General features: G+C 33.7%; 1 pseudogene; it reads right to left on the reverse strand.

The window, feature by feature from the left end:
- Positions 1–1,933: 1,933 nt before the first annotated feature.
- LOC122296123 lies at positions 1,934–7,923 on the reverse strand (annotated as a pseudogene).
- Positions 7,924–11,063: the final 3,140 nt, after the last annotated feature.

Raw genomic sequence — 11,063 nt, forward strand, 5'->3', positions numbered from 1 at the left:
ACTCAAATAGTTCATGCTTTCATTCTGAATTTACAAGATTCTATTGTTACATTAAAGCATTTTATGACATGTACAATAGATCACTATCACAATTGATAATACGAAGTAAACACTCCCAATAACCTTTTAAATTCATGATATTTTCTCAATATAACCACACGTGCAAGTTCCTTGCATGCAGTGACGATGCCAGGGGCAGCAAGGGGGGTGCTGGCTCCAAGGCACTACAAAGTAAAATATTTCAAGTAAATATTTTGCCATTGTTACTAAAATTTAATATTTTAGGTCAATTATTTGCCATTTAATTTTTTCCATTCTTCACACTTTCTGCTCTGTGTATGCTTCAAAATATTTTTGACACAATCAGAGCAATCAATTTCCTAGTGTCTCTCGCAGCATTTTTTTCAGTTCATGATAAGTCTTATATTCAACGTATTATTTGGTCTCCTTTTCTATTCACCAAATGTTCTCTAGAGGCTTCCTATGCATGCATTTAATAGATCGCTAGCCTCATTTACATCATCAATCTCGTATGTTGGTATGCTTCCACTACCTATACGACTTCTATTATCATTTTATTTACACAAATCACCACCATATATAGCTTCCTTGTAACTTGCTAGATTTTTGGTGTGAAAAATATTCAATTTCGGCTAGCCACGCACCCCATGCATTACCTGAAGTTTAAGTGCTATATCTTTGCTATTCTCAATTGTAATTGAATACACAACATATGTCCCTTTTTACAAGTGAATAAGACCGGTGAAATAATTGACATACAATAAATCAAAGATACTAATTGATGTACACTATCTTATTCCATTTTCTAACACGATTGCTATTGTAGTTAATTAGTATCCCTAGTTCGATAGGAGCAAAGCGCTATAGGCAAAGACATGAAGATTAAATGCACCAACTATAACTAGTATAAATTAAAACTCACGAAGTATGACTAAAAATTACCAAAATTATGCATCCGATTTCATCACTTTTTCTAACAAGTTTTGCCAAACCACTTGAATGAGAAAACTAGATTACTCCATGCATGATTGCTTAAGAATATAACATCAAACTGATTCCAGTTCTATGTCTTTGCTGGGTAATCTACAGAAGGATAGTGTCAGGCTTATGAAATGCTTTCAGGCTTGCAATATTCAATATGTTGGAAGGCTTGGCAACATGGTTGCACACGAGTTAGCTCAACATGCTATGCATGTTCCTGACATGGTTGTTTGGTGGGGTTCAGTCCCAAAATTCATAGTATCTATTCTTTGGACTGATACAAATTTGTAATACTTTGTTGATGAATAAAGTGGTTGGATTTTCGATCCAAAAAAAAAAGAATATAACTTCAATTTGATAGGTGTAATTGCTCTTTGTAATTACGGGATAGAAAACGATATGGTGCGGTTCATCTTTTAATAAGAATCATGTAGGCAACTAAATTAATTTAATGCATGGTTTATGATAGAGCTTTCTTGCATATGAGAAATACAGGACCACAAACACATTGGTCCCTAGCTACCAGGTATCTCATTTGGCTTCCATGTACGTCTTGTAGATCCGATTATGAAATCCTCGCTTCGAATCACTGTTCAACAATTTCTTTGGTTTTGGTGAAAAACTATTATGAAATCCGACCGAACCTTAGTGTTGCTTGTTATTTCTAACTGCATTAATTTATTAAAAGAGAGACCCAAATACGTAAGGGTATAAATAATCTATACATAGCATTCTTCAACATTAATAGGCATATAGTTTCAACTGTACCTCCACTTCAATATATATCAAAGGAGAGAAATTAAGCAAAAGGCACTTGAACAGAATATATTTGTCTACAATAATATTATTACATAACATTAATAAGCATATTGATCGAGGTTCATTTAGTCTTATCAATTTATGCAAACCTAGCTATTGGTGGACTAACTAATTATTGGCCATGTGGTTTCAACACATGGTTTCGCATGCTATCTTGTTCAATAATTGGACTAGTGGAACCTATGGAAATATCAATTCTGAAAGAGTGTGTGGGTGTACTGAGCAAGTACACCATCTCTTCTTCGAACTGATAATCCTTTACCCCTGGATGCTTTTCCATAATTCTCAATCCTTCTAGCCCCATTGCCACTTCTGTCAAAGTGGGCCTATCCTCCCCTCTTACCCTTAAGCACCTTTCTGCAAGATTAGCAACGTCCTTTAATAACTCCATTTTACCATCATTGACAATTTGATCCTCAAGAATTTGAAGTAGACAATCCTCTTTAACTACATAAATAAAGTATATTGCTAGGTTTTTATAACTTTCAGGCCTAGAGGAAGAAATTGCCTTTTCACCCGTCAGCAACTCTGCCAACAAAACACCAAAACTGTACACATCACTCTTTTTTGTTAGCTTACCAATTTGGAAGTATTTAGGGTCTAAGTACCCACGAGTTCCTTGCACCAAGGTTGTTATTTCCGTTTGATCAAGAGCTAGCAATCTTGAAGCTCCAAAGTCAGCCACTTTTGCTATGTGGTTATCATGTAATAGTGTATTTGTACTTTTCATATCTCTATGTATAATTGGCATAGAAGTTTCAGAATGTAGGTATGCAAAGGCTCTTGCTGTTTCTGTTGCTATCTTCAAACATTTTTCTCATCAAAGAGAAGAAGCCTGACTTATAGCATGAATATGGTCAGAAAGAGTCCCATTTGTGATGAATTCATAAACAAGCAAGGGAACTTCTGTTTCAAGACAACAACCTAATAGTTTAACCACATTTCTATGATTGACTTGGGTAAGCAAAATCACCTCATTTATGAATTGCTCAATTTGGCTCTGATCACATAGTTTGGACTTTTTTATGGCAACCACTTCGTTATCTAGCAATACTCATTTGTAAACAGTTCCATAACCCCCTTTGCCAATGACTCTACTCTCATCGTAGTTGTTGGTGGCCTTTTTAAGCTCATCCATGCTAAAGATTTTGGTTGTCTCCATAGATCTTCCATAATTGGAGATTTGTTTTTGTAACATTAAGCCACCATTTTGTTGGAAACCGTGGATAGATTTCAAAGCTGCTATGCCTTTCTTTCCATGTTTTAGAAGCATTAATTCTTGGGTAAGTGGAGAGTCTAAATGCAACCACTTCAAAATTAGATAGCTTAAGGTTTTTGGTTTAGGCCAACTCAACAATTTTGTGCTTTGTTCTTTTGTAGTTTCGTTATGTATTTCGTATGTGTGCACCTGAAGTGGGCTTTCATGCTTATAAATACATATGTGAGTATTATCTATCGGAAGTCATGCTTACAAATACATATTCTCACTTTTTTCTTTTTTTTTTAAAAAGAGCCGGAAGCCACACACATAGCAACCCAGTCCCAATTTTATTAAAAAACCCTCACTTGTGGCGGAGGAAAACCGTGGTTATAACCCAAGGCCTGGGGGCTACAAAAAAATCAAAACCCAGACCATAAAAACCAATAATATAAACACAAATACAATACATTGGCCCTAGGAAAGCAAAACAAAAACCTCAAAACAAAACCTGCAAAAGACAAACCTGCACGAATAAAGATTAAGAAAGGAAATAACGGAGTGCAAAGAGGGACATACCTGGAGATAAAGTCAATGCCCGTAACATCTAGCAACATCTTTGAATTTTCCGAAGGTAAGGGAAACCTCCTTTGTCCAGCCAAATATTACCTCTAATGTGAGCAGGTAGCTCTGATAAAGAAGACCAGAAACCAGTTTGACCATTGGCACCTAGTTTGGCAAAGCCATCCGTGACCGAATTACATTCTCTAAAGCAGTGACCAAGAGAGACATGAAGCCACTACAACAGAATTGGTTTTTGGAGACAAAAATTGGTCTCAAAAAACAGAATTTCATCCCTAGAAGTTTTTGGAGATGAAAATTTTTTGTTTCTATTTTGTCTCAGAAAGACCGTCTCAGAAGGTTTTCGGAGACAAAAATTGAATTTCGTCTCCAAAAAATACTTTTAGGGATAAAATTGGGCGGAACCAGTCGAAATCGTTCGAACGGGAAATTTGTTTTAAGACAAAAAAATTTCGTCTCAGAATGAAGTTCAAATGAAAAAATTACTGTTCGAACAACAGGAAATGATAATTCGAACCAACAACCATCTCTGACCGAATCCTTCGAACAACACAGTTTGAAGTGACTTTTGTTCAAAGAAAAATTTTAATTGTTCAAACAGACAATATATTTACAGAAATCTTTTGTTCGAACGAAGTTTTGAAAAACATCGTTATTCGAATGAGTATTTAATTGTTCGAACAAAGGCACTGATTGTATTTCCCGATACGTTCGAATGGGTTTTGTTATGTTCGAATGGATATGTTTTTGTTCGAATGTATGCATAAATGGTAATTTACCATTCGAACGCATTATTTAAAGTTCGAACGGTATTGATCAAACAGAATAAAGTTTAATTAAAATGATAACAGTAATACAAATTGTAATCTATATACATCAATTATTCAAATGTTTACAAACATCATAAATAAAGGTAATTAAAATAATTAAATGAACTATGATTGTGGTGGTACTTGTGGCATAGGGTTTTGAGACATCATTGACTGGAATTGTTCAAACATTTTTTGGTTATTTAATTGTTGCCTCTCTTCTAATCTTGCCTCTAAATCTGCTGCTTGATCTAATCGGGTCAGCAACTCTTTTTCCTTTGACCTCAATCGTTCTATCTCAAGTGTAGCTTCCTCTAACCTCTTAGTCTGGTTGTCATTTGATCTAACTTTAGAAGAGGATGACGATGTTGAGGATGGCTTCACGTAACGTCCTAAGCCCCTCAAATATCCAAAACGTGATCCAAGAACTTGAGAAAAGATTTGAGCATCGTTGACAGATGATTCATCAGATGGATCCGCAACAGTATCTTTAAGAGATTTCATCTTGTTCTATAAAAAGAAAAACATTAAAATTAGTATAGGTAACAAAAATATATTTAGACAATGAAATTAAATAAACTTAAATTTACATAATTTGCCTCTGCTTCAGGATTGCTCCAAACACCATCATGATTTTTATGTACTTTAGCATACAATTGGGTCAGGATCATAATCAGCAGGATTTTCTTCTTGCTGCAAAATGAAAATTAATATCAGAATTTAAACCAGAAAAGTGTATGTATAATATTTAATGGAAACTAAAATAACTAACCATTTTTTTTTTTTACAAGCGATGAAAAGATAGAGAACCCGCATGATGGTATATCGTTAAATTTGATCTCTTTGCTTTGTTCACCGTACTCCATTGCTAAAAAAAAGTATTATAATTTTATGTTTAATATATCTATCATATTAAAAAAAATACAGCAGTGAAATTACCTGATAAGTAGAATCTTCAAATAGATCACAAACTTTCTCCCATTCGTTTGGTGGCATTGCTTGGAATGGATTTTGACGCGCCTCTGTCGTAGTACTGAACTTCTAATAGTGTGCATGGCATCAACCTTTGTACCTTCGGAATGCATTCGACATCAGTTCCTTAATCGTTAGTCCATCCTCTCGTCGGTCAAAATTTAGTTCAAACTCATCCTTCAAAAAATTAGAAGCAATTAGTATAATTTCAAAAGTTATTTAAATAAAAATGTTCTATAGAGTAACTTATTACCAGGCAATGATTTTTTATGTGATCTTTCACATCTTGAGGAACTTTAGCTCAGGAGGATGTAGCCATTGGTGCATACGTGCGAGTAAGTGTACCAACATAAGAAGCAAGCCAAGCTGCTGAATCTCAGAGCCACCGATGTGATCATCAGGTATATCAACTTTAATTTTACCAACTTTCCTTACTTTCTCTATGCCGACACCCCTCGTAATGCCTCTAACTCGACGCTGATTTACAATAGCTATATATACAAAAATTAAATCATATATTTTAATTAAATTAATCATATAATTTAAAAGATATACAATGATAAAATACCTTGTTCTGGTTCTGGTGATGTTGGCCCACCACTGTTGACAGGTGAATCACACGGGGAGTTAATAGGTGGTGGGGATGGCTCACGTGTTATTTTGTGTTTAGGAGGCATATCTGTTTGAAATTATAATAAATTATTATTCAAACAAATGGGAGAATCTTTTTATAAGAATTATACCAACACAAATATCTGTTTGAAAATCGTTCGGAATCAGTTTTGTTGGACCAGTCGCTCTCATCATCAGTAGACACTTCAGTTGATTTATGTTCTTCCGACATGTCGCCTTCAATTACTTCGGGTTGAACATCTTCTCTGCACAATGGGACCATGTCATATTGGCTTAGATCAACAAATAGATTGATGCCTGATTCATTTTCTTGATATGCTTCTTCATGGTCTGGACTATCAACTTCTTCATGTGGTTTGTCTGCCTCTGGAATATAATCATATACATTTCTTGGTGCAAACTTCTCGACTACCCACCATGGATTTCCAAACTCCGGATCATCTAAATAAAAAACTTGACTTGTTTGGTTTGCGAGAACGAAAGGATCGTCCTCATACCATTTGCGAGAGGTATTGACACTTACAAAATATTCATCTTTACGCACTCCCAACCTAGGATTTGAGACATCTCACTAATTACATTTAAATAACTAGACCATATATCCCCCCACATACTTTAATGCTTTGATATCTTCCACAATTCCGTAAAAGTCGATATTATCATCCCCATGGCTTCCTTCGACTATGACCCCACAATTTTGAGTTTTCCTATATCGTTCTCTGTCTACTGTGTGAAATCTATATCCACGCACCAAACATCCTGAATATTGGATAGCCCACTTAGACGGACCACATGCCAAAGCATATACTTCTGGTGAGATTTCACCTGAATGTTCACTATATTTCGATGCAACCTATATAAATAAATTTTATTCTACTCATATCAATATCATATATAAATATCAATACCATATACAAAATGTATAAAATTTAAAATAATTGTGCATATTTATTTTTAGTAATACTATATGTTTAAACCACGAGGCAAACTCTTCTTCGTGCGTTTTTTCTACGTCAATCACACCATTCGTGCGAAGTAGTTGTATATGTTCACTGCGTATGTTAATGTGAGCTATTAATTTGTATCAATATATACTATATTATTATAAATACACTTAAAAAGACTATTAAATTAGATGATCATCACTAACCTCAAATAATGTACAATCTCTTCACAGTTATTCAAGACATACCAGCGAGCTCTTTCAAACTCTCGCCCACATAGGTCATAGCCCCCCTATGCACCAATGGAACGTACTTTCTGGGAAAACACAATAAATGCTGACGAAACTTCCATTTGTCCACCTTCATAATTTCGATCAGGTCTTGTAAATCTAGTATCAACCCCACGAAAATACATTGAACAAAATGTATGCCACTCATTATGAATATATGACTCTGCGATCGATCCTTCTGGACGAGCCTTATTCCCTACAGATCGCTTAAGTTTTTCCAAAAACCGTTCAATAGGATACATCCATCTATACTGAACAGGGCTAGCAACTAAAGCCTCACGAGATAGATGCACAGCCAAATGAACCATTACATTAAAGAATGAAGGCGAGTACAAGCTCTCCAACTTGCACAATATCAATGCAATGTCAGCTTCCATTTTTATTAAGGCATCAACCTTCAACGTTCTACTGCAAATACTCTTGAAAAATCGTCCTAATTCTGTCAGAGCTGCACGAGCATATCGAGTAAGCTTTCCACGCACACCAACTGGCAACAATCGCTGCAGAAATATATGGCAGTTGTGACTTTTGAGACCAGTTATCTTCCAATCATGAGCTCGGAAACTTCTTGTTGTCATATCTATCATTTCAGTCATATCTTCTCCATTATCATAACTATCATCAGAAACATCATCATTTATGTCGTCCGTGCCGATCTCATTACATTCATCCATCTGATTGAGATTACTACCAAATCGAACTCCCTTAGGAAATGGTTCGCCATGTAAAATCCAATGTGAATATTTTGGATCAAACCCATTTACGAATAAATGATCCTCCACAGCCATCATATTATATGAACTAAGGTTTTTGCACTTCTTGCATGGGCATCTTATAAATCCTCGACTATCAACACTCCCACAAGCAAATTCTAAGAAAGACTTCACCCCTTGTGCATATTGCTTATAGTCTCAACCAAGTCTATCTCCCAACAACATCCAACTCTTATCCATTTATAAAAAACCCAATTCATGGGATAAGCTCTATCAATAAACTATTATAATAAACGTGTCTGGGTACCATCTATTTTTAAGGTAGTTGGTCCTATCCCATTCGAGAGACTATGATCTATATCGCATACATAATCAGTTCAAAACTCGTATGTTAGTAAAAATTTCGGCAGCATTTCCCTATAATTCTTCAAGTATGCCAGTCACGGTAAGTCATCGACCCTATTCATGGGCCGAGAAACTTACGAACTACATACTCGAAGAATGTAAGAAAATGCTAAACCAAAATTTTAATTGACTAACACATGAGTTTTAACTGAATATATATGCCATATAGATGATAGAATCCCAAACTGTCCACTTTGGACAATTCAAGAGTTGTACCCAAACATTCTTTACGAGAATATTTGGCCACAACTCTCGAACAGGTCTAAGGTTTAACTGCATGTAAAATAATTAGAAAATTCAACACCTCAGTAATAAACATAACAAGTATACATCACAAATACATTACAAGATTACATTACAAGTATACATGATGGGCCCTGCCATATATTTAAGTACTTCTAATTCTTTACTTAAAGATTCCATCATGTTAATCATCTTAATTAGAGTACTTAAATATTTTCAAATATTTAATTATAATTTTTTATAACTTATATTTTATAATTATAATTGAAGTATTAATCTATTAATTAGAGTACTTAAATAGAATTAATTATGCATTATAATTCTTTAATTAAGTACAATAAGAATATTTAGAGTATTAATCATCTTAATTAGAGAGCTTAAATAATTCTGCATATTTAATTATAATTTTTTATAACTTATATTTTATAATTATAATTGAAGTATTAATCTATTAATTAGAGTACTTAAATAGAATTAATTATGCATTATAATTCTTTAATTAAGTACAATAAGAATATTTAGAGTATTAATCATCTTAATTAGAGAGCTTAAATAATTCTGCATATTTAATTATAATTTTTTATAACTTATATTTTATAATTATAATTGAAGTATTAATCTATTAATTAGAGTACTTAAATAGAATTAATTATACATTATAATTATTTAATTAAGTACAATAAGAATATTTAGAGTATTAATCATCTTAATTAGAGAGTTTAAATAATTCTGCATATTTAATTATAATTTTTTATAACTTATATTTTATAATTATAATTGAAGTATTAATCTATTAATTAGAGTACTTAAATAGAATTAATTATACATTATAATTATTTAATTAAGTACAATAAGAATATTTAGAGTATTAATCATCTTAATTAGAGTACTTAAATATTTTCAAATATTTAATTATAATTTTTTATAACTAATATTTTATGGTTTTTTTTTAGTATTAATCTATTAATCTATTAAATATTTTCACTAATACATTAAACTTCTTTTATTAAATATTTTATAATTATATTTTAAGTTTTCGAATATTACAATATAGTACTTAAATATTTACAATTATACATTATAATTACATTTTATAATTACATTATAACTATTGTCTAATTGATACTGTTTGAACAAACACTCAATATGTTTGAATAGAATAAAGCCATCATTTGATTCCGTTTGAATTGAGTACATTCAATTCAAACGGTATTCAGTATGGGTGTGCATCCGGGCCGGATATTTTTCCGGATCCGGTCCGAAATCCGGAATCCGGATTAATTCGGGCGGATAAAATAACCAGTTAGAAATTGAAAACCGGTTACGGATCTAGTTATATAACCGGATATCCGTAACCCGGGTCCCGTGTATTAAGCAATAGCTTATTTCAGTTTCCCACAGCTGGACGAAAGCCTAGGTAAAACTAAAACCCGTAACTTCAGTCTCTCTTCTCTGTCTCTCTCTCTACCCCCGAAACTCTAACTTTTACTGTTAGCTGGATTCATCATCGCCGGTGACTAGGCCGTCGGTACTCTCTCTCTCTCTCTCTCTCTCTCTCTCTCTCTCTCTCTCTCTCTCTCTCTCTCTCTCTCTCTCTCTCTCTCTCTCTCTCTCTCTCTCTCTCTCTCTCTCTCTCTCTCTCTCTCTCTCTCTCTCTCTCTCTCTCCCCCCGAAAACTCTAGCATCTCTCGCTTTTTAGATGTAGATATGGATAGATTAGATATGGATTTAACTTATGAAAAACACGATTAGATCTGGGTTTATGGTTTTGTTTGAGTTCATAGATTTGGTGTAGTTTTGAATCGGGTTCTGTGGTTTGGTTGGAGCACGTTTCGCTCTTTTGTGTATTTTTATCTTTTGGTGGTTGAATCTTGCATTCGCCTACTGATTAGTGAGATTTTGCATATTATGTTTTGTGGGGTTTTGTTTGATTTCGTATTTTATGGGACTGTTTTGAAGATTTGTTATCCATTTTGATTTCGTATTTTCGAGTCCATAATACATTGTTACACCGTTTTGTGCTAGTACAGGTTTGGGTTTTTAACTGGTTGATAGAAATCTCGGTGGCCATGTTTCCCTTTTAGATTGTTTTTCACAGATCTGGGGTGTTTTTGGCTAGATCTGGGTTTTTTTTGTTTGTTCTGTACGTGTATGCAAGTGTCACCAATTTCTCTCAACTTTATAATAACATGTGGGTCATATTTTACCCAATGTGCTCATTCAAATTCTATAGGTGTAATGTAATTATCCATGTGGGTCAGATTTACCCATGTTTCCCTTTTAGATTGTTTTTCACAGATTTGGGTTTTTTTGGCTAGAATGTAATGATAATCTGTTTTGATATAAAAAATATTTTTATGAGTTCTTCGAAGGAGCTTGATCTCTATGCTAGTGAAATGCATGGGTCGAGTTTGAAAAGTGTGGAATGCGTTGTCTTTTGTAGTTTTGATTTG

The sequence above is a fragment of the Carya illinoinensis genome, chromosome 15 (assembly GCF_018687715.1).
Source record: "Carya illinoinensis cultivar Pawnee chromosome 15, C.illinoinensisPawnee_v1, whole genome shotgun sequence".
Lineage (NCBI taxonomy): Eukaryota > Viridiplantae > Streptophyta > Magnoliopsida > Fagales > Juglandaceae > Carya > Carya illinoinensis.